The 25423-nt window shown below is 44.4% G+C and overlaps 1 long non-coding RNA gene across 1 annotated transcript in view; it reads left to right on the forward strand.

The window, feature by feature from the left end:
* The first annotated feature begins 1097 nt into the window (after window positions 1–1097).
* LOC121139380 overlaps window positions 1098–25423 on the forward strand; it is a 36530-nt gene continuing 12204 nt past the window's right edge. The window contains exon 1 of the long non-coding RNA XR_005876339.1: window positions 1098–1651. This is a non-coding gene — a long non-coding RNA (uncharacterized LOC121139380). The remainder of the gene's footprint in view (window positions 1652–25423) is intronic.

The following is a 25423-nucleotide window of genomic DNA, read 5'->3' on the forward strand; positions in this document are numbered from 1 at the left end:
CGTTGCTTCTCCCCGTGTCTCCAGTGTGCCCTTCCGCGAAACCCTGTCCTACTGGCTTTCGCGTGTGCTGTCGAAGCTTGGCTTGCACGGAGAGACAAAGGGCAGGTTGGGAGGTGGCTGAGAACCAAGGCCCCTGCAGGGGAGATCCCAGAGCACCAGGGCATTGGAGCTGCTTCCTAAGGTCTCCGAAGTCACACTCCTGTTTAACCCCTGTGCGCCTCTTCTCACAAAATGAAGGTGACATTAACTGACTTTGGCGAATAGCCCGAGACTAATTAAATCTTTGGGAAAGAGTTAAGGAAATAAAGGTGATGGTTTTGTAGACAAAGCAGTTCCACTTATCAGACCCCCAGGGTTTCAGGGCCCAAGGGCATGGGGAGTTGAGGAGAGTGCAGGTAGGAGGGCTGCATAATTCTCCCCATCATGCCGCCTCCATTTCCTCTGATTCTGCCTCCCCAGCGGCCTCCTCCAAAGACCTGGGAGGCTTTTGTGAGTGGCTGCTCCCTTGAGCAAGTCTGAGAAAGTCACACGTTAGCCTGCAAAATTTACCCTTCTCCTGGAACCTTTCCATTTCCTGTCAGCCCTTAGCCTCCCTGGGAGCCTTCATTGGCTTGACTTAACTGTCCTTCGGTTTTAAACAAAAAGGAGCCGGTGGTTGCTAGGTTCCATCACAGCTGCCACCCGGGAACCTGCTCTGCGTGTGTGTGTGTGTGTGTGTGTGTGTGTGTGTGTGTGTGTGTGTGTGTGTGTGTTTGCCTTTCCCTCTGGAAACTATGTCTGCTGAGAGCCCAGAGAAGGGTGCATTTCATCCTGTGTGCTCAGGCCGGTGTGTGTGTGTGTGTGTGTGTGTGTGTGTGTGTGTGTGTGTGTGTGTGTGTGTGTGTGTGTGTGTGTGCCTTTCCCTCTGGAAACTATGTCTGCTGAGAGCCCAGAGAAGGGTGCATTTCATCCTGTGTGCTCAGGCCGGTCTGGTAACACTGCAAACCATAGCCCTGCTGTTTCCTAGCTCTAACATTTCTCTACCAGGCATCATTTCTCCTCAGAGGGTTTTAAAGTGGCTGCTACACTCCCATCTCTCAGGCCTTGGGTGATGAACTAACTCAGCAAGTAAACTCACCGTGCCCAACGTAAAGCCAGACAGAGAGCAGGAGGACGAAATAAAGCCATCTCCTTCAAACTCGGATTTAAGCTAAAAATTCTAGTCAGCCACCAGAGGGTGCCCACAGAATTCTCTGAGAATGGCCGAAAACATGAAGAATTACAGGAGAAAAAAATTTCCATTGTGTATAAAACCAAGACAGAGTGTGCCCACCCCTGACTTAGGTGGGGAGTGGGATAGAAGCCGTGAAGAAGGCAGGAGTGGGGACCTTAGGATGGGAAGGGGCGCGTGATAGAAATTACCAGAATTTGAGCTGAACAAGTTGCTTCTGGATTTTAAATTGGCAATTGAAATAGCACTTTGTGTACTGGCCCAGGAAGCGTTTCTAAGCAAAACTCTCTACCCTACCCATCCCCCATCTCTGTGTACAAAGGAAATGCAAATACATGTAAATATTAGTCTAAACCGAAGGCTTCCTGGAAGGTAAGGCAGCTGGTACTGCTGCTGCGCAGAGAAAGAAAAGAAAGAAGTGAACTGTGATGGAAATGAAAGGTTAGATTTTTTTCTGAGCATGGGTCTTGTCCTAGGGTGGGATTTCAGAAGTAAGAAGTGTGGATCTTCTAAAATGGAGGTCTGGGTTGAACTGAGCCAGGCAGAGAGCAGACCCTACCCTCTTGAGCAGGGCCTGGCTTGTAGGCAGGGTCTGGCATCTCTGGCTCCAGGGTCTGGCAAGATGACCTACAAGTAGTGGGAGCCTGTGAATGTTTGCTGAAGGAGTCATGAGTGACTGGGAGGAGAGCTGGGGAAGATGGGACGGCCCATGCCGGCTGGGAGCCTGTGCCGGCTGGGAGCCTGTGCCGGCTGAGAGCACGTGCCGGCTGGGAGCACGCAGGGAAAAGAGTGGGCTGGGGTGGAAGGGTGGTTCCCCCATGGGAAGTTCTGCTGCTGATGACTTGGGGGTCACATTCTGCGCAGACAACAAGCCAGGCTCTGCCACCCATCCTGAATAAGCCGATTAAAGGAACCAAATTAATAGTGGAAAGCAGAAAGAGGAGACTCACTCAATGTGGCCATTTGGGGAAGGAGGGACAAAGAGTCCTAATGACTTCCCCGAGTCTGTCTTTGAGGGTTCTAACATGTTTAAATAGAAAGCAAGAGATATGAAGCATAATGAAACAGTCTCCAAGGAGCGGTCCCCTCCCCCCATTGCCTCAGCTTCAAGTGTCTCCCGCAGGTGAGTCTCTCCTACAAGGTCATCCAACAGGTGCATTTTCCTCCTGGAAGCAAGTTCTTCCCCCTGATGCCTTCCCCCCAGCATAGGCGACTTCTGAGGACACTGCAGTTACTTGGGGTCCATTCTTTCACCAGTCTGATAAAGAGGCTAAGGGCAAGGGTCTCTGTAGAATGGATTTGTTCCTGGTAGACAGACAAGTTACACCGTGCTGTGTTAAGTTTGAGTTACCATGACAAAATGACTAAGATACATAACATATACCTTTTGGCTCATGACTTCAGAGCATGACCAGGGGCCTCTAGTTGTCTCTGGGCTTGGGGTGACACAGACATCATGGTGGGGAGCACTTGGTGGAGCAAAGCCACTCACCTCAGTGTGGTGTGACTTTTCTTGGGGAGATGTTAAAGAAACACTATATTTGCCCCAGATATCTTGCCTACAGACCAGACACGGATTCCACCCGGGCCTAGGCTGCTGGACCAGAGAATTTTTTGGGCCACTTACCTTGCAAATGTACCATCTGGGAATCCCAACCTCTAGTATTGACACACAGGGTGCTGTACCCCAATAAGACTTGTACCTCCTACATATGCTAACACCCCAATTACCTGCCCCAATTCTGGGGCAGGATTGCATGCAATTGGGGAAGGGGCAGGAGGGAGTAATGACTGGAGTTTGCAAGGGAATGTTGACTTATTTGTTATTACTACAGACTACATTATTCTGTTTATTTCAATGCCATGACTATGGGCCAAAGTTTTCTATAGGTCACCACAGGACTTCTGCTTTGAGGTGGTCAAAGGCTGTCACATGTGTCGCATCTGCTGCGCGGCCTGTGTCCGAGAACGTGCGGAGGGTGTCGGGGATTGACAACACAGAGACTCGTTCAACGGTGTAAAGAAAACTTTAAGCAGGCTCCAAAAAGGTTCAAGAAAACTTCCTAAGAAAGGCTCCCACCAGAGAAGCTTCTGCTCTCTCCTCTCCCCTGGCTGGTTCTGCTCTGACCCCAGAAACTGATCTGGGCGTGGCAGAAGAGGCGGTTAGTCTTTGGACAAGGTCGAGCTCAGGGTGGTTTCTGTGGGCAGGCCTTTTCCAGGAACTTATTGCCCCCGGGCATTGTATTGTTTTTAGTAAACATGTTTTTACTAAACATTGTCTTACAGCTGCCTACTCCCAGGCAGAAGGGGAAGTGGGTTTCTGCTCAAGGTCTGGTGTTCCCACACACATGTTCATGGTTGTTAAGAAGAAATAAAAAGGAAGGAGAGGAGAAACAAGCAAACAGACCAGGTATAAGCACATCCTTTAAGGGCACATCTGTGACCCAATTCCTCTAACTAGATCTCACTCTCAAAAGTTTCCACTAACTCTCAATAGCCCATTAAGCCACGATCCTATCAATTGATTAACCTACTGATGAGGTTAGTAGAGCCTTCCTAGTCCAATCACCGTCCATATGCCTAGCTTCCAAACACTGCTGCACTGGGGATTCTGGGGACATGAGCTTTGGGGAAACATTTCAGATCCAAACTAACACATGCTCCTTCTAGGATTCCTCTACCTGCAGCCTTGGACGTTAGCAGCAAAGCTAACGTCCAAGGCTGCAGAACAGAAGTGTGACTGTATTGACTTTGTCCTTATGATAACACTTGTCCTGTTGAACACTCCGTTCATTCACATAGGTTTCTATTCATTCAGAGTTCTTGAGTTCTTGACTCTGGCCACGGCTTGTCCCAGACAAGGACCACAGTCTCTCTTAGCCACCCCACCCCCCCCACCCCCACCCCCCCACCACCCCCCGGGTAAACTAGGAAAGTAAATGTTGGAGGAAGTAGGCCCTTACCAGTATCCAGCAAGATCTCAAGTTCACTGGGAATCCAGCCAGTATGGAATGAGGCTGAGGAACTGGTTGCTGGGCAACTGGGCTGCCATTTATCTTTCTGGGTAAGTGAAAGCACTGTGTATACATGTGTTTTCTTTCTCTCTCTTTCTCTGTATGTATCTGTCTCTGTCTGTCTGTCTGTCTGTCTTTCTGTGTGTGTGTGTGTGTCCATGCAAGCTGGAGAGGGCTTAGTGATGCCTTGCTCTGACATGGGGTGTATCACTTACACAATGCTTTGGCAGGCTTTATTGTCTCTTTCTGGTATATGCAGGAAGAGTAAATATGATTCACGTTTAAATTTAGGAAGAACTGTAGAACTATAGTTTGGAGACATTGTTTCCCTTAGGTTTCTGTACTTCAGCACATCACAGAGGGAATTACAATGTTCACACCTTAGCCATGACATAACAAGGTAACTCTGCATGTTCTCCTTTCAATACTTCTCCCTTGAACTTATTTCTACAAAAGACAATAGTTTTAGGAGTTGTCCTGCTTCTCCCTCCCATGCCCATGGCTGTGTCTGTCCATCTGACTAGTCCTATAGTGACCATCTTTCACCAGACAGACTGGGGATGGCTTTCTGGCTTGGAAATCTTCACATTGATGAAGCCCTGATGATTCCTGGGTCCTGTCTGAGCCTGCTAGGGTCCATATTTTGAGAGGCATTTGAGAGTAGATTGTGTGTGCTTCAGTACATCTACAGCACTGTTTAGCCAGAGAAGGTCAGACTCAAGACATGTTTGCTCTCAAGAAGCTGCCGGACAGTGAGAGAAGCAGGCAAGAGAGCAGACAGTAGCAGAGGGACAAGCTCGTGACCACTGTGGGAATCTCCTGGTCCATTGCTGTAGAAGGAACCCAAGACTCACTCCTCAAGTGCTGGGTCAGAGATGGGCATCTAGTGATTGGCAGGAGTCAGCTTCCCTGGAAAAACAAACAAACAAACAAAACCACACCTGTAATGCTTAGATATAGGGACTATGCTTCAAGCTGAGAGACTTGGGGCTGAAGCTACCTTGGTGAGCCATGTACAGCCAAAAGAAATCCAGGAGAGAGATGAGACGGATTCATGGAGAGGGTCAACACCGGGGTGTGGGTAGAGGGTGACTTCCTTTCCCAACCCTCAGTTCTGCATTACAAGGCAGGAAGCTTTCATTCCTTATCTGTGTTCTGTGAAATGTGATCCCTCCCTCCCTCCCTCCCTCCCTCCCTCCCTCCCTCCCTCCCTCCCTCCCTCCCTCCCTCCCTCCCTTTCCTTTCTTTTCATATGTATTGGTGTTTTACCTGCATGTATGTCTGTGTGAGGGTGCTGGATCTCCTGGAACTGGAGTTACAGACAGTTTTGAGTTGCCATGTTGGTGCTGGGAATTGAATCTAGGTCCTTTGGAAGAACAGTCAGTGTTCTTAGCCATTGACTCTCTCTGGCCTGACTATAATCACTATAATTCTTTAATATAAAATTCCCTCTAGGTATGTAATCCTTTCTTTTTTTCTTTCTCCCTTCTTTCTTTCTTTTCTTCCTTCATTCCTTTCCTCCTCCTCCTCCTCCTTTTTCTTCTTCTTCTTCTCCTCCTTCTTGTCCAGTTGAATGTTCCTTGATTTTAATTTATAGTATTGTAAAACGAGATATTAGTCTTGTAGGGCTGTGACAATTGATGACTTAGTACAACAAAAGTGTACCCTCTCATACTTGTTGAGGCTAGAAGTTTGTTGGTTAGGTGTTTTGTTTTTGGTAAACTTGATATAATCTAGAGCCATCTCAGAAGACAGAACCTCAACTGAGAAATTGCCTGCATCAGATTGGCCTTTGGGCAAGCCTGTGGGTCATTTTCTTGATTGATGATTGGTGTGGAAGGACCCAGCTCACTGTGGTAAGTGCCATCCCTGGCAGTTGGTCCCAGGGTGTGTAAGAAAGTAAACTGAGCAAGACAGTAAGCAGCCTTCCTCCATGGCTTCTGCTTCAGGTTTGTCTTGAAGTCTTGCCTTGAGTTCCTGCCCAGACGTCTCTGGACGACAGACTCCAAGCTGTAAGATGAAATAAACCCTTTCCTCCCCAAGTTGGTTTTGGTCAGTGTTTTAACACAGCAATAGAAAGCAAATGGATAGAGAAACTGGCAATAGTATTGTGGGATCTTGTTATGACAGAACTGACTGTGTTGTTTTTGTGGGGATTGTGAAGTGTTTGGAATTTGGACTGGGGTCAAAGCCCTTTAGTGCTCAGAGCTTAATTGGACGTTCTGAGAGAACTTGCAAAAGAAGGATATTGAGAGAGGTGTAGTATGAAGTTTTAGAGGGAAATTTGAGAGTCTCTCAAAGGTTTTCGAGGCCATTTGTGGGATATTTTGAATTGAAAATATGTGTTTTCTGAAGGTCCTGCTAGGGATAAAGAATCAGCTGTGGATGAGAAGAGGCCATTGCTGCTGAAGTAAGACCCTCCTCTGTTGGAACAGCTGGTGCTGGCTATTAAGGGCTAAAAAATCAGCTTCGATTAACTTGTTAATCCAAAACTAGCCTCTTTCTTAGGATCATCAAAGAGAGCAGTGATCTAGAGGAGGCCAAGGCTGCATCTCGAGCTGGAAGTTAACTTGGTAGTGTGTGAGTCTTCTATATGTTATTGATTTTTGTGGCAAGCGTGTTGTAAGACTGAAGGAGCAGCTGTAGCTTAGCCTTGTGAGAGGCAAGGAGAGGCCATTGAGGAGGTACAGCCTCAGTGTCAGTAGACACGCTAGTATGTTGGAGATTCTAGGACTGAGAGATGGCTCCAAGGACAGAGGCAGATATGGAGTGGAGCTGACCTGAGCCTAGGAGACAAGCCATGTGTGTTGTTTTGCACAGCTAGAGAAGGGAAACTTCTCAAGCCCTCTGGAGCCCAGAATATCACGAGTGACTGAGCCCTGGCATTGCACACTGAATTGTTTATGCTCTTGGACTTTGGTTTTGCTCTGATTTGATTGTGATTGTGCTTGGTTATTTCTTTTTTTTTTTTTTTTTTTAGGAACCCATAGTTAAGATGCTTTGCATTTTTAGAGAGACTTAGGATTTGAAGAGAGACTGAATTTCCTAGAGTGTTAGGAATTTTAAAGATCACGGGACTTTTAAAGTTATACTATGTTTTATATTGGGACATTAATATTAACATGAAGTGTTGGAAACAAACAAGAAGGAAAATTTATGGTTTAATAGTGATGTGTCTCTGTGTTAAGTTAACAAAGGATTAGTTGTGTTGGTTAATTTTTTTGTTAAGTTGATACAAGATATTGTCATCTAGGAAGGAGCCTCAACTGAGAAAATGCCTTCATCACATCTGTAGACAAGCTTTGGGGCATGATCTTGATTAATGTGGCAGCATCCAGACCACTGTGAGTGGGCCCACTTCTGGGAAGGTGGTCCTGTGGCATATGAGAAACCAAGCTTCTAAGCCTGGAAGTGGCGTTCTTTCTTGGTCTCTGCTCTAGGTTCTTGCCTTGACTTCCCCAATGATGGACTGAGTTTGAGAGTTGTAAGATGAAATAATTTAGTCAATGTTTTATCACAACAATAGAAAGAAAACTAGGAGAGAAGTTTAATCTTTGGGTAACGGCAGAGTTGATGATTTCTGAGGGAGAAACCATTACAGGCATCTCACTATCCGTCCATGATATCCTTTGATTTCTGAACACAGTACTTCAATCTCTACCTTCATCTTCACCTGGCTTTCTCTCCACTGGGTCTCTGAATTATTATTCTTATTAGTTATTTTGTCTCAAGGATATTTGCCATTGGATTTAGGACCAACTTAATCCTGGATAATCTTGTCAAGAAATCCTTAATATAATTATGTCTTCCAAGATCCCAATTCCTAGACCCCAACTCCATTTTGATGATTGGAGTTGCCATACCTTTGATGGGTAGACATAACTGAGAACACTACCAATGGTGTGTGTTTATGGATAGATTACTCAGCTGGCAGCTTGATTATGAGATGCAAGAGACTTGCAAGTTTGTTCTTCTCCCCCAAGTACCCACCCTCTTCCAAACTGTCATGTTTGGAAGTCTCCCCCATCCTGGGTGGCTTGATTGATCTAAGAGACATCTCATTTACTTCCCAGTGATTGATTCAAGAGTGGACATGTCCAGTAATTGTGGCCCATGACACAGAAAACTTCTGAGAAATGTCTCTTGGTTCCCAAGGGTAATAGAAGAAGACACTTTCTCCTCTTCTACAGAGTCTCATCAGATCTGGGGAGGGCACCTGGAAAAATCCATCCCGTATTTCCATAGCCAGACACAGGATGAGGATCAAAGTCTGACTCTGGTGATGGCAGGACCCGGAGTCTATCTGTCTTTGCCTCCCCGCTAGAGGCTGCAGCTCTGCCAAACAATGCATTTCCTTGTGGCTGAAGGTTGTTCCCTCTGGGCTCTGCGACTAGAAACTGAAGGCAGTCTGACAGCAAGGCCTGCTCTTTAATAGCTTCTAGGCTTGATTTTAAAGTGTCAGGCATAGGGCTAAGAAGGTTATCTCTCTCAGGAGTCTGGTCATGCATGTACTAGGATTTGGGAATGGGAACTATGGTGTCCTCTGGTCTGGTCCTCAAGAGCTTGAACTGGCTTCACTTATTTGGCTGTACCCCTCGAAGGGCAGAGAGTAAAGCTCTTTTTCCAGACAACCGAGTAAAGCCTGGCTGTGAACCCTCTGAGGGAAAGCTACAAAGCCATGAGGGCTGAGCCAGAGAAAACTCGCTTCTGCCTAGCCACTGGCCAAAAGGAAAGCTTGGGAGACATGAAGGTTTTCTAAATTGAAATATAATTAGCTTGAATTTAGCTTTGGAGACTTGAAGCAGCATGTGGGGTACATGGATGGAGCAATAAAATAGGGCCGGGTAAATTGAGAAGGGAGCCATTCATGCTCACACGTGCTATGAGTAGAAAACTCTGAATCAAGAAAATTTCATCTGCACTGACCATGTGCAGATTCGCTCTTTCCATTGGTCTCTAAACAATGTAAGCAGATAATATGTTATATTATTTATGTGCCTGGTGTCTGCATGTAAGTTGCTCACTTTGTACCTTGCCAGACATTCTAGATGGATGGGTAGGAGATTAGACACACACACACAAAATTGTGAATGCTTTATTTTTAATTTAATTGTTAAAATTTAATTTTCATTTTATTCATGTGTATGCTTGTGTGTCTGCCGTGAACGTATGGGTGTCCTTAGGTGCCAGAAGAGGGTCTTGAGTCCCCTGGAGCTAGAGTTACAGGCGGTTGTGGGGGTTCTGGACCTCTGGGAAAGCAGTGAGTACTTATAATAGCTCAGCCATCTCTCCAGCCCACTAAAGCTTTTTAAACTAATTTATGGCTGAAAAAAATCCAAAGTACAACACAAATCACAGCAGTCATTAAATAAGAGATTAAAAATTTAGCTACATAAAAAACAATGCTCTCTGCATGCAGAAATGGCCATAAGCAGAGTCAAGAGTCAATACTGAACAGAGGAGCAGACTTACAGCGCATTGCTACACAGTCAGTACAGAAAAGGTCCAAACCCAGGATATTGTATCCTGAGTGGCAATTTGGCAGTCACTATCAGGATTACAAATAGCATTCTCTGGCTCAGCAACTTGATTTGTAGGCATTATTGATAAGATCTATCTCATATGTTAATGTCAGTTCTATTAAATTACTTGTACACATCTATAAGTAGAAATCACTTAGGTAGAAAGTGAATTATTATAGATTGTTGGAATGATCATTGATAGGGAGAATGGTTGAACAGAGGAAGCTGTGCTAAAGTAATAGCTTACCATCCATCATAAAAGATTGTATGCTGGTGTGGAATGATCTCTAAATTAGTGAGTGAAGACAATTGAGAGACAGAGCATAATGGCAAGCTACCATTTGTATAAGTAAAAGACAGTGGGTGGTACTTTTATACAGACTCACTTAAATACTTCCTCAAAGAAAAGTAATATGCCCTGGGTTGGGATGAGAGCTGGGGGCGTGGAGCTTCAGGGAGCAGGATGGCCCCACTGGATACAATTATGCGCCTGTTGAATTAAGAGTTACAGGAATGTGTTATCTACCCCAATGCATATGTTATAGTTCAAAAATATTTTGAAAGACAGTATAAGAAATAAACTCCAACACTTGAGAAAAACTCAATAGGCATAGTAGCAGATAGTTGGGAGGTTGAGGGAGGTAGATCATGAATTCCAGACCAGCTGGATAATACAGTGAGTCTCCACCTAAAAATGAGAAAAAAACAAAGAAAATGGAAAATAAAGAATTGTGAATCAGAGCCTGTAAAGCCAGTGTACTCATTCAACAGGAACAGGACCAAACACCCCCACCTGAATCTCCAAGTCTACCCACCTCGGGGCAGGCTGAGGCTTGATTAGCCAGCCCCTTTAGCCTCTTCCCATCCCTCCTGGTCAAAGATCAAGTCTGTCAACCAGAGATTTGCCTCTGTGCATCTATCTTCCATTTGTTCTGGGAGATCTGGGGCAGAGCACCCAAGCGAGGTCTCCTAGCTTTCTTGGCTGGGCACATACAGCTCATGAGTACACACAATTCTTTGTCTGAAGAAAAGAAAGAGGAGTGAAGATACTTAATTGTGGAAAATTTGACTATGACAAAAAGAAATCACTCCATTGTGCAGGAGGTCTGTACCTGCAGGATGGGGCAATGTGGCAGGACGGACCATCATGTAAATTCTAGAAGGCAGGGGAGCCTCCTGCTTACCACAGTTCCACTGAATCTGTCTCTCTTCAGAGCTCTGTGGTTGACGCTTTACGAACACTGGGGGAGATCTGATGGCTTGTTGCATCCTGCCCTGACTTCTGAAAAGGACGGAAAGCGGAAAGTATGGAAACCAAAAATCGATTGCGTTCTTTAGTTTTCACCATCCCTTCGCGGAGCCGTGGACTAGAACTTTGAGTGCCTTCGTTGTTCAGGTTATTAATAACAAAGAAGCCAAAGCATTTCAATTCCTAAAGAGTCTTTCATCTCAAAGGAGCCGATGTAATTCACTAATTCAGTTACCTGAGCTACATTTGGTAATTATTTGAGGATCACTTCACCCAGAGGTGAATTTCGACGAGTGGTGTGACACAGTCCATAGTCACTTCATTCTCCAGTCTGTGCCAAAGAGAACTGCATAGCTAATCGGGATGCCCTCCTGGAGGGTTTTCTCAGTGAAAACTTCAGGGAGATGGATGCTGAAAGAATGTAATTAACTGCCCGAAATTAATATCTCCAACCTTACTCAAGGTCTCCTGACCTCTTTACTAGTGTCAGGGTGGAGAGGTAGCTTGTTTCAGAATGGGCCTCTCTGGTGGCTGAGAGACCTGGGAGCTGCCGGCACTTCACTTCACTGCTGCTCCATTTCTGCCTGCATCTAGTGTGTGTGTGTGTGTGTGTGTGTGTGTGTGTGTCTGTGTCTGTGTCTGTGTCTGTGTCTGTGTCTGTGTGTGGTTGCAGATGGCACTGTGCTTACAACTATTTCCATACACTCACTTCCAGAACCTGAAAACAACTGATTTTGCAGGCTGTGTTTGTGACCTTGCTGGGTTCACTCACTGGTTTGAGGAATATTTTTGAGGAGTTCTAGAGATTTTTCTCCTCTAGCCATGGTAGTGTCTATGAATGGATACATTTTTGATTATTTGTCTATTGTTTATTTCCCTTTCTTGCCGTATTTACCTGGCTAGCTCACCACAGCTTGCAGACGGTTTTCTCTCTAAGAGCCTCCAGGCCGAGGAGAGAAGTGTTCAGCACTCTTCCATCATGTAGAGAGCTAGGATGCTACTTGCTAAGATTTTTGTTTGCTTTGGTTTGGGGTTTTGTTTTCCTATTTTTTTGTAGATTTTTTTTTAATTTAAACTTTCTCTTTAAAATTTACTTATGTTTCTATATGTCTGTGTGGGTTTATGTGCACTACATGCATATAGGCGTCTGTGGAGACCAAAAGAAGGCGTTGGATCCCCTTGAATCGGAGTTATAGGTGGTCATGAGCTGGGAATCAAACTAGGTCCTCTGTAAGAGCAGCAAATGTTCTTGTCTGCCAAATCACCCCGCCAACCCCAACTGTAGATGTTCTTTATCTCACTGGGGAAGTTGTTCACATTCATAGTTTCCGAGTCTTTAAAGATCATGAATGACTGTTAATTTTGTAGAATATCTGTGGTGTCTGGAGCTAGTGCCAAGATCAGTACTCAGAAGCAGCGGGGGAGGTGGACAGAGAGGCCTCCGGCTGAGTCATTGTACAGCAGCTGTCTGGGTGTTTTGAAGGGACCAGTCTTTATATGGGATGTAGGTAGGACTGCTCCTTCCCCACTACAGCAACTCTGCCAGCAAAGAAGGTGAGAGTCAATAGCAGCAGGGAACTGAGAGCCTGCCAAAATATGATGCGCGTGCCCTCTTAGTGAACACACGCCTGGATTGTAAGTGATCTGTCTATTATACCCACGAAACCAATTGTTCACTGTCTGACATTATGTTTTTCCTAGCCAGAGAGACTCAAAATTCCTTTATTAGACTCGTGACTTCAATTTTATTGTAGAAGATAAGGTTCATGAAAAACAAAACAAAACAAACCCTCGCTTATTATTTGTTCAAGTTGCTTGAGACGTGTAATTCTTTCTTAAGGCATAGTTTGAATCTCTTTAGGTCATAGTCCTATTCTGCAAGAGAGGTGGCAGGTGACAAGGTGTAGGTCAGCAATATGGTTAGTCTGTGACCCAAACAGGGAGTTAGATTGTGCTTCCAGGCACATTGATCCCCGCCCTTGACCTGTGTCACTCAGGATTCCCTCTTATTTCACCAGGAGGCGTCACCACCCACTCTGTTCTTTCCTGTCTAATACAGTTGTGATGGGCACCATTGGGATATAGTGAACTACCGATGCCCGGAGTCCACTGAAGATGAAAACTGGGTGTGGGTTAACTGATCTGTAAGCAGCTAAACTCTTTTCATGCTTTTTATAAACCTCATACCAGTGCCTTCGTTTTTTCCAGGCCTTGTTCCCTTTTCCATAACTGTGGGCTTAGACTAGATGTGCTCTGTGGACACGACATTCAGACATTCTGGGACCGTGTTTCCTGCTCCTGTCACCTCCCTTTGTCTTCCCTTGGAATGTGAGTCACAAGCAGGGCTTTATTGAAGCTCTCCACCTCCTTTCTTTCTTCAGGAAGAATGGTATTAAAAGCCATCCTGCTTCCTAAGTCTCACTGATGGAGACTTGAGATTTGTATTCCAGATAGTAGAAGGTTTTCCCAATGTAGCTCTTCAAGTTAAATGCCCACAGCTATGTTATAATACCTGTTTGTTCTTGTCCTGTTGATGATATGGTTGCTCATAGGAAAGGCTGAGACAAAAACAAAATAATGATAGGATGAAGAACATTTCCCAAAAGGAAGAAATGGCGTCTGGGTATCTCATTGTCTTCTTATGGCTTCACTTATTAGCTGATTCTGTCAATCAAGAACCTTTGGCTGCCTGCTATGCCCAAGTCACTCATGACATGGGGAACAACTGATTTACATGCTGATCTGATCTACACTGCCAATTACTACTATGACATCATTCTCTGCCCCACGCGTCACGTTTTTTTTTTTTTGTTTGTTTGTTTGTTTTTGTGATGGGCTTCTCTGTGTATGTAATAGCCCTGCTTGCCCTGGAACTCATTTTGTAGACCACCCTGGCCTCAATCTCACAGAGATTCACTTGCTTGCCTCTGCCTCCCAAGCGCTGGAATCAAAGGCATGTATCATCACCTTCTGGTACATTTTCTTTAATCCTTACACTTACACACACACACACACACACACCATATAACATGGTTTATAGAATTTTACTGCCTTTGTCTTCTCTGTTCTTGTAGCCCTTACATGCCAGCTGATGACACGTTCAACCTTTGAGTTGGTGAGATCTGTTTATACATTCCAAGGGGATTTACCTAATAATCAGAAGGATGTTAGACCTCAGAGGTGGGTAATAAATAAACGGCTATCTGTGGAGTCAAGATAGTCTAAGATCATTTGGGTCAGAACCTTGAACATTCCAACTCTCTACTATCATTGGAGTTCTAGTCAGATTCAGCCTTGAAGTGTGTTTAATGTGGGTGGGGCTCTTCTGCCCTGGGAACATCACCTAACAGGATATATATATAGCTAAGGCAGTCACAGTTTATCTGGCATGATTGTAAGGTTGTTAAATGTAGTATCCTACCCACTCTCCAGCACAGGATTCAGGCTGGCCAGTCATGAAACTTCACATGCTTCTTGACAGGGCTAGGGCCTGGGATTAGGAAAGTGATAAAAGCAGGACTAACTCTTATGAGCCATGGGATCAAATACTATTTGCTGGAAAAGAACAGGCATGCATGTCTTTATTCATCTGAGCCCTAGATCTATGTTATCTACCCCACAATTACACTTGTGTTTCCATAAAGCAGTAAGTCTCTACCTTTTATTGTTGTGTGGCTTAAACTGCTAGTTCAAATCATATAAAAGTGCCATTTTTGTGGGTTGGTTATCAAAATTTCACATATTCTAACCTACGCATGACTTCTGCTGCCTGCAAGTGAACCCTGACTGATAAGGTGGTGTCATCGTCTTTGGCTCAGATAAAGAAAACCAGACAAGAAGAATCTAGGATTTTCCAAATATGGGTAAGCAAGAGCTCATACCTGGTGATGTCAGGGTCCTTCTTCTTAATAACCCAAGACCAGTCCTACACAGGGTTAGGTTTGTTTTTTTAAATGGTAACTCTCTCGATGGAGACAGCCGTGAGCTGATTTAGACCCTGGAGTAAGATGCTTGCCTCCCCCTGGACTGGGATCAGTTTTATAGACTGGCAGTAGGTGGGGTTCTGCTGTGGAATATCCTTGAGACTGCTGCCCACCTGACAGCTCTCCCCAGTTGGGGGGATGTCAATGAAAGTCATGGGTATGCCATGTCACAGCTAAAAGCTTCAGGTCATTTGTTTGATCCAAGCTGATGTCTTGAAAAGGAAAATGGAATAGACATAAGCGAAATGAAAGATCTAAGAGGTGTTAATATTTTAGCAGCAGCAGCCATCAGCTCAAGCTGGTGACGATGTCGCTCAGTGGTTAGAGCTCTTGCCTATGCCGTGTAAGACCCTGGTACTGTCTCAGGCACTGTGTGTGTTGGGAGTTTGGTATAACAACCCACAAATACTTATTTCTATGTCTCTAGAATTGCTGCAGTCCCTGTACTTTTGAGGTATACCTATTCAGCTCTACTTTTTGTGAGATTACCAATTAGCTGTTGAAGTAAATTTCTCTTGTTCTAGGCCAGCTAAAGTTTGTTTCAATAGTACATTAGCTAATTTAAGACGAGATCGGGCACGTTCAGGGTGGTATGGCCATAGACACATTAGCTAATTTAAAATATGGGAACTACCATGTCTGTGACTCTGGATTACGTGTATAATCTCCAGTATTTGTTGGCCTGTAATGATCATTGCCTATAATTCCCTGTCCCAGTAAGAAAGGTTGCTGGCTCTGCCAGGGAAAGTCCCAGTATAAAGTTGGAATAAAGAATTTATGATGAATTTCCTATCACTGAAGACTTGAAGGAGGCAGCTAATGGGAAGTCTGAGATTAAACGATGCTCAGCAGCGAGTTGAGTGCAGCCTGGGGTGGCAACAGAAGGTGAGGAAGGCAGCATGTTACTCCCACTGTTCCTGAACTGGGGGGAGAAAACAGCAAAACAGATCAGAGCAGTGGTGTTAGGAGTCACTGGGTGAAACCTTCTAGTCTTGATGCTTCTGACATTATTTCAGAGGCTGCACAATTGTCACCTGCACATTTACCCTGGACCTCTATGATCTTAGCTGTGAACGGGTTAATCTGCTTTTAAAGGCTATCCAAATGCCACTAACCTAATCCTTACATCCCTTTGTTCTTTCTATTTAAAAAAGAAAAGTACTGGCAATAATAGACACACCTGAGAGGCATAGCCAAGAGAGCTAGCCCTATGAGTGCTGTCTGAATAGAACAAAAATTAAACGTGGCATTCAGATGTCTGTGCTTATAATTCTCCATATTTCGGGCCTCTTCTTGGACAGATTCTTCAAACTCTGATGATTAAGGTACACAGCTCCCTTTTAAAATTGTGTTGTTGGACATGTAGGGAGCATCATCTGTAAGACTCCCAACATAACATTATATAGCCAGTATTTTTATTGTTCTGAATTTCAGGGCTAATTTAAGTTTAAACTCTTTATCTTCGAAACCACTAACAGCAGCTAATTAGCACATCTCATTCTGGGTGTATTTGCCAACCAATTTCAGAGACTCATTTGCCTGTTAAGAGATTTTATTGAACACCAGCACCACAGTCTCTTCTTTCTTTCTAGTAAACAGCTCATGCTTATTATCTTATTACAGGAATGCCACTGGTTAAATCAGACTCTGAATATAAATAGCCATATTACTGCCATCAGGCATCAATGTTTATTTAGTGGCTGTGAGTCATGCATACCTCTTTGATCGGGTTTGGAATGAGCCATTGCAGTTTTTGTTCAAAAAGGCTATTTGCAAAGGCTACAGAAGTATCAGTTAGATTAAACATGAAATTAATCAGCGTGGGATTTTATCAGCCATTTCAGCCACTGAACACCAGGTATCAGAGCATGTGCAAATGAGGGCCAGGGCATAACGAAGTCGGGACAGCTAAGTTGGGAGGTGGGAAAAGATCTGTTGTGATTTGAGAACTGTGTCCCACAGGCTCATGTATTTGACACTTGGTCCCCAGTGCTGTTTGGGGAAGCCATGAAAACTTTAGAAGGTAGAGCTTTGTTGAAGGAAGTTCAGCAAACTGAGGTCCCAGCCCTCTTCCTGTTCTGTCTGCTTCCTGTGTGCGAATGAAATGTGATCTGCTAACTTCCTGCTCCTGCCTCAGCGTCACACCTTCTCTGGCATGATGGACACTATCCTTTGGAACTGTAAGCCAGAAATAACCTGGCGTTCCTTTTTGTCAGGGTGGTCTATTGTAAAAACAGAAAAGTAGCTAATACAATGGCTGCCATGGGGGTGGGAGGAAGGAAGACTGAGGGCCGGAGACAAGAAGGGAGGGAGAGAAGAAAAAGCCACAAAGGGGTCTTACTGAAGGTCTCACGTCCTCTGAACTGCTCGGCCATCGCACCCACTGTGTCCCATAGTACATGTCTTAATTACATTTCTCACCGTGACAGAAACAGCTGGAAAAAAAGGAGCTTAGGAAGGAATGGTTTGTATTGCCTTGTGATTGGAGGGACCACAGTCCTCCACGCTGGAAGGCTTGGCAATGGGAGGTGAGTAGTGGTTATGCTGCATCTGAAGTCAGGAAGCAGAGGAAAATGATGTCACTGCTCAGCTCGCTGTCTTCCCTCACTCAACCTAAGATCCCAGTCTATGGCGTATCATCCACATGGAACATGCATTTTTCCCTCCTGAGTTGAATTCCCCTGGAAATATCTTCAAAGACCACATGGAGGTGTGCCTTTGGCAATTCTAAGCCCAGTCAAGCTGACAGCGAAGACTGGCCATGACAGCAGCATGCCTGAAATGGGAGTTAGGTAACCTAAGAAGCCAAGCGCAGAGGTCTTTAGAAGAAAGCTTAGTGCCTTCTTGTATCATGGAAGCAGATATGTGTAACACATAATGAACCTATAGAAAAACAGGGAAAGTGTACAACATTGCGCCTGTGTGGTGTGTGTGTGTGTGTGTGTGTGTGTGTGTGTGTGTGTGTTGGTTGTACACGTGTGTGCATAGATGTCAGAGGTGAACATTGGGTGTCTTCTTCAATTAATCTCCACCTCTTTTTCGTTTGTGTTGTTTTTGAGACAGGATTTCTCTGTGGCTTTGGAGGCTGTCCTGGAACTCACTCTGAAGGCCAGCTTGGCCTCGAACTCACAGAGATCCACCTACCTCTGCCTCCCAAGTGCTGGGACTAAAGGTGTGCGCCACCACCGCCCAACCTCTACCTTCTTTTTTGAGACAGGGTTTCTCACTGGACATGGAACTCACTATTTCAGTCAGACTGACTGGCTGGTGAGCTCCAGGGATCCTCCATTGCTCTGTTCATGTCCCTAGCACTGGGGTTACAGTTATGTCACCACGCCTACTGATTTACATGGGATCTGAAATCGGATTCTTACGTTTGAGCTATCCTCTCAGCTCCCCAACTAAACTTTTCCCTTTCATTTGTTAAGACTAAAACTATCACAGAGGGCAAGACAGGTATATGTGGACTTCGGCTGGTGGAACTGTGGGAGTAGATAAGATGTGGGGGATATAAGATATGGCCCTTTAACTGGAGAACGCACTTAAGCTGGGGCGTTCATTCATTCAACATCAGCAGTGCTGAGACAGGCCATAAATAATGCAACACCCTGTGTTTAGTGCTGTGGAGATTCCCATCATAGATTCCTGCTGACCTCATTCCTAACCAAGCCTTCCTTACTGGTCAGCAATCCGGACACATCCCACGGGTGACTCCCTCGTCCTCGAGCTTATGTCTGATAGTCTGCACAAGCTTTTGCCTCCAATTCCTTTTACTCCGTGCAATGTAACCTCTGCCATGAAAATAAATTCATTCACACTCATCTTCCCCTGCTGCCAACCAGAGAGAAGACCTTTTCACTTCCTGCCTGTGAATGGGACCCCATTTCCTCCCAGAGTTCTTCTGCCCAGAACTTTCATCTTGTGCCTCGCAATAAAACCAAAAAAACCCAAATCAAAACAAAACAACAGCAGCAAACCCCTTAACAGTAGTCTCTTCCTTGCTGATGACAAGTTCTTGAAAGAATTGTCTGCTCATGACTCTCACGGCCTCAGGCTCTCGGGAAGACTGACATAGATACTGCATGCAGGTGGATTATTTGGGAGTGCTGTTAGGAGCAACTCCGGTACAGGGCTGGCAGAGGAGGAAGTAATACTGTAGCTGTAGTAGCGGCATCTCCCAGTTCCCAGGGACTTTCAGATGACCCGAGCTGAGACCAAGAGGACAGGCTTTCTAGCCCTGCATTAACCTAGCACTGGATACACAGAGCAGGTGTAGAAACATGGAGAAGGCGGGGCCATCAGGTCCGGGTCATTCCTCCAGAGGGATCAGCTGTGAGACACGGCCAGACAGCTGCGGAGACATGAGAGAAGGAGAGCTGAAGTCTCAGCGCGGACTGTGGGTGACAGCTTAGCACACACTCTGCCCAAGTGTCAACCTTTGGCTTCCTGGTGTTGCCTCTGCCCAATCTGTGTTCAGTGCAGAGAGCTGTTCCCGTTTGGATACCACACAGGAGTGGATGAGAAAAGTCCGCTGTGGGTGTCAGTTCCAGTGCCTGAGAGCTGAGGCAGGAGGACTGTGAGTCTGAGCTCAGCCTGGGTCACATATCAAGACCATGTCTCAACGACAACAAAGTGGCCATAAAGAAATTCAAGAGCAGTGCTCCTCGCCTTCCGCCCCTCTACTCTGTTCCCCAGGCTTTGTCTAAGGGAAGACTGGCGAGTGAAGTCTCCCTCCCGTGTTTACTTCAGGGAGTTTCTTGTCTTGCCTTTCTGGGGATTCTTGTGTGTAGGGCACATCCCAAGCGAAGCCCTGTGTTCCTGGGTGCTCAGGCAGGCAGGATGGCAGACTGGTTGGCTGCTGTGATTGTTCACAGCCTTCTCTGCTCATACTCTTCCCCTTGTCACCCCGGCTTGCCATTTCCATATAACTTCTTAGCTCTCTGACTTTGACTCGGGAGAAGATGCCACCTTTTTTCTTTTTTCTTTTTTCCAAATCTTCCACTTCAAGCAACTTCTAAGACATATCAACTCCAGTGTCTAGAGAGATCTAGATACCAGAGAGGGCATTGGGTCCCCTGGAGGCAGAGTTGCAGGTGGTTATGAGCCACCTGACAAGGGTGCTGGGAACCGAACTCAGGTCCTCTGAAAGGTCAACAGACGGCCTTAACCACTGGGCCACCCGTCCAGCTCCATAAATCTGTGCCTTCCTCAGTGATTGTATTACTGCCACTGAATCCCACTGTCATTACCACTGATCACAACCTCCTCCCCACTGGCCCCCCAACATCCCTGCTTGCTTTCCTACCAACTATTTGCCAGCTGGTAGCATGACGCACAGTGACAACTTAATGAATATTACTGGCGAGAGTAATGAATGAGTTTATCCCAGGGTTATAACTGGAGTATGTTACAAAACATTGCACTGCAAAAAAAAAAAATGCCTTGGGTGTAGTAATTACTCAACACCTTATCTTTTCTTCTTTTCTCTTTGTCTATTTCTAAAGTCTCACCAGGTTCCTAGGAGTTTTAAATGCTTAGGACAGATAGGTATAGCAGGGAGCAGTGCCGGGCACACACTGAGCATAGAGCCTTGTGTAGTTATTGAATCATCATCTCATGGATTCTTACCCTACTCCTTCCTCCCATCTCCTGAGAGGTAAAATCATCTTAAAACATTCAACTCAAAATTGAATAAGTTCTAGGCAGGTGTGGTGCTACCCACCCATAGTCCTAGCTCTCAGAAGAGCCCTAAGTTTGGAGATAGTGTGGGCTACTTACCGTGTTCCATATATACAGATAGAGTTAATGTACATAAGAAATTCTAGGCTGTATCCTTTAAATTATATTCATATATGATATAAATATACATATCAGAGAGAGAGGGAGAGAGAGAGATTAAAGATTAAACTGTTTCCTACAGCTAACAGTCCCAGCAACACAATATAACAGAGAGGGCAGAGTTCAGTGGCAGAGCTGGGACTCCTACACCTCCAATACCTGGCAAAGTGATGCCTGCAGAAGGACATTGGTGCCAGCAAAACTGTAGAATGGGGACTCTTCTGCTCCCGACCCCACTGGCTTTCGTAGGAATGAGCTCTTATTGCTTCCTAGTCTATTATTCCTGCTTATGGTTTTCCCTTTATTTATTGTGGTTTTATATATGTGCTTGACAGGCTGAGGCAGGAGAATTATAAGTTTGAGGCCAGTCTAGACTACATAGCAGACCCTGTTTCAATAGCAACAAGGAGTCAATGATTCAGTTCAAAGCCCTTTGCCTCTGCTCTGTAAGCAGAGGAACTGGGTAACTCAGTAGCACCCCTCATGTCTCCCTTGTGGTTTAGTCAGTGTGTGTTTACTTTCTGGGGAGTCTTATGTGTAAGGCTCTGATCCCCTAGTGCTGCAAAAAAAATGTGATAGGAACCTAAGCCATCATCAAACAGGTATCAGAGTTATTGATGTGTCTGCAACATATTTTTGTGGATAAAAAGAGCAATTTAAACTCATGACTTGAGGCTGGAGAGATGGCTCAGGGGTTAAGAGCACTGGCTGCTCTTCCAGAGGACTCGGGTTCAATTCCCAGCACCCATGTGGCAGCTGACAACATAGCTTACAACTGCCTGTAACTCCAACTCCAGAGGACCTGACACACACGCAGACATGGATGCAGGCAAAACACCAATACACATAAACTAAAAAACAAACCTCGTAACTTCAAACTTATATTCAATTAGAAAGTAAAATATAAATTCAATTTTCTTTAAGCTTTTTATTACAAGTTAGTCTTATTTTATGAATAAACATAATAAATATTGGATTATAGTTTAGACCAAGTATCTTCAAACAATTTTGTCCCATTTATATCTTAATTACAAAATTCTTTCAAATATTTAGATTGCATTTCAAAGTGGAATATATTTTATATTTTAATTTTATCAATATATGTTAATTGTATAGAACAGGTTTTATAGTGACGTTTTTATTTTTTAAAGACATCTCTGCTCACCTTACCTGTTAAAGCCTTCTCACATTAATAAATTTCTAAAGTTTTAAAATAGTTAAATGAATGAGGTCCATATTGATTTAATTATATAGTTTCCAATTTTATTTATAAGCTACGATGGTTAACAGCATCTGTCAGGTCCAAAAGAAACCTAGGACATATGGCTAGCTGTGGTGCCTATCAGCATACCAAAGCCCATGCTGGCCTCTAGGTTCTCTGCTCCGGCACCGTTGTGGAATCCATGATGGCACCCTGGCTCCTCTCAGCTCTTCTGGGCTCAGCCCCTACCCTAAACTTCTCCAGCGCACAGGCAGCGCTTCCCCGGGCTTCTCATTCCTGTGTAAGCCTGTCATTCTGGCCATGCTTCCCCTTCGCCCTCCGCGCTCTCGGTTCCGGTTCCCTCTCTTTGTTCTCTCTTCGCCTCCTCTCTAGCTCTCTTTCTCTCTCCCCTCATAGCTTGGTTCACTCTACTGGCCACGTTACGTCTGCTGCTTTCTTTCCCTGTTCTGAACCCTCCCAGATGCCTCTGACGGTTCTCTCTCTCTCGTAGGCACCATAACAACCTTCTCCCCAAACACATCTTGGAGTTGCAGTGTCCTCATTTCATTCAGTATTGATTTCACAGGATCTAGGACCACCTAGGAGACGATTAGGGCTTGCTGATTAGGCCAGCATGGCTACCCAGGGAGCCTCTTGACTTTCTGTGTGACTACTGGGGGTCAAACTCAGTTTCTCATGCATGTGTCACAAGCACTTTCCCAACTGAGCATCTCCCTGGCCCCTGAATTCTTATTTTTATTCAATGAGTCATTACCCATTATTACAATACTACTCTTGATGCTCAGACTACCTCAGATTTGACCAGTGACTGCACCTCCCAGTAGGGTCTTGTGTTCTTTTGAAATAATCTGTTAAGGCCTTGTTTCCTTTCTGATATAAGATAGCTCAGGTTCATCCCATACTTTCTCTGGCCTCTCTCTGCTGGGGAATGATATTTCAAATTCACAATTTGCTATATTCTCATTGTTGCTAGAGCATTGAAGACTTTAGATCCTTCAGCACACAGAGCTAAGAAGCACATGAACACACATGCACACATATGCACATACACAAACACCTGTTTCCATGTCTATACGATATGCCAAAAACCCATAAAGCTATATATTGTAGTCAACTTTAATGCGATAACCAGGACCTTAGTCTTCCTTTTCATGTCGGTAGCTCCTTCCCCAACAAAAACACACATGGTTCCTACCATCCACAAAGTGTTTTCTTTCACAGTTCTTGGGATATAATCTCAGAATTGTCCATCCCTATAACCAAAGACATGTCTATACTATTGCTTAATACTTGCTTGTAGTTCGTTATGACGTTAGATTGAGATTAAACAGGCAGAATGTTACACTTATTTGGCTTTTGTTTCTTTAGTATATTTAACAGCATTCATTTAAATTTACAATAAAAGTTGTTTCTGTTCAAATTTTACTCCAGGTTTCTCATCCACATCCATCTTTATTGGTTCAAATTCATGGCTCATGGTTTTTGATTAAATGAAACAGTAACCTGCTTCAAAAAGTTAAAGATATACCAAAAAAAAAAGCCCTCCCAAATTCTTACTTTTTTCTCTATATCTGTTATTATTTAGAGTTTTTGTCCACACCAATAGATAACCAAAGTTTTACAAAAATAAGCAGATACATGCAGATTTTCCTATCATTTATCCGTACACAAATATAGCATGCCGGCTCCATTCTTTCAGAATTAATCTTACTACACATTCTGTAAACCCCCACTGCCGTCTCCATATCTTCTTTCTTGTTCTTTTGGTTATCCTTGCTTCAGTGTGGACTGCAGCTTATCCAAATACTCCCCTACACATGAGAATTTAAAATGCCATCAAAGCTTGGCAAAGTGTAGCTACTTGTTATATCCATATGTCTTTCTGAACTGCAAAGGCAAAATTTGAGGATAAAAATCATATATGGGGCATTGCTAGCCAAAAGGTAATATGTGTGTACAGCCATTTTATACCATCAAAACTCCCCACTGTTAGTGCGCATTGTTTTTGCATTTCAAACAGAAACGTAGGAGGTGACTAATTCCCCCATAGCCTTGCTAACAGAATGTCTTGTGAAGGTTTTTAATTATTGACAACTTGATAAAAAATACTGTGTCAATTGACTAACATATTTGTTATTGTTTTAGTGTTGAACACATTTCTTCATCTTTATAAGCTGTTTCTATGCATTTTTATTTACATTATTTGCCATCTGATTTTTAGTAATTCCTGCCCCCCCATGCAATCTCTTTAGATTTCTTTTTTACTAAATTCTTTCACACTGTGCATTTTGATCGTATTTCTTCCTCTCTCCAAACCAAAACAAGCAATCAAAAAACAAAGTATGACGAATAAACAAAACAAAGTACACACACACACACACACACAAACAACCCAGGGAGTCCATTTTCTGCTGGCCAGTTACTCCTAAGTGCACACTGTGGATTTCTATGCTAGTTCCCATCTAATGCAAAAAGGACTTTCTGTGAGGAGAGTTCTGTAAGAAAGCAGGCTGAACAAGTCATGGGGAACAAGCCAGTAAGCAGCACCCCTCCATGGCCTTTGCATCAGCTCCTGCCTCCAGAACCCTGCCCTGTTTGAGTTTCCATCCCTACTTCCTTCGATGACAGAGGAAGTGTAAATAAAAAAAAATAAACCCTTTCCTCCCCAGCTTGCTTTTGGGCCAGCAATAGATACCCTAACTCAGACACTTCCTTAAGTTGCTTTTGTGGTGTAGCAGCAGTGAGAAAAGTAACCAATGCATTTAGTCACACTGTTTTAAAGACTTGATGACAAGTATCCTTGGGAGGCTAATTGTTGGTGTGCAGACACCTTTGAGAAATGGCAGCAGAAACGCCCATTCACCTTCACCCCTGGGGATGTTGCAAAGTGACACAAACTGGTCCAGCAGACAGCCAAGGGACCCTGCCCCGTGGGAAGGAAGGGATACTTTAAAAGCAAAGCAGGCAGCAGGCACAGCGTGAGGTCTGCCATGCTGTTCAGTTCCGCTTGTGTTCTGGTTGGCTCACAGGGTTGTCTTAGGGCTGAACCAAAAGAAGTGAGGCTGCCACATTCCAGGCCAATGGCAGCAGTCGGGGTGTGTGCAGTAGGTAAAGCCAAAGGATTTAAGATTTCTGGGAAAGCTGGCATTTCCTGGATGCAGATTCAACCTCGTCTACCCATTTTCCAAGTGGGAAACAGAGGCCTCAGGGGGTGAGCAGCTCCCTCAAAGTCACAAATGCATTTTCATCCAAAACTCTTTAAGTCTGAAAATTAATACTTAAATATGTAGATAATCTGTAAAACTAATAAGCTCTTTCCACATAATCCATATTAGAAATCTGCATTTAGATAAATTTTATATTTTAAAGTCATTTTGGGTCAACT

This window comes from Mesocricetus auratus, unplaced genomic scaffold (assembly GCF_017639785.1).
Source record: "Mesocricetus auratus isolate SY011 unplaced genomic scaffold, BCM_Maur_2.0 Super-Scaffold_15014, whole genome shotgun sequence".
NCBI classification, from domain to species: Eukaryota; Metazoa; Chordata; class Mammalia; order Rodentia; family Cricetidae; genus Mesocricetus; species Mesocricetus auratus.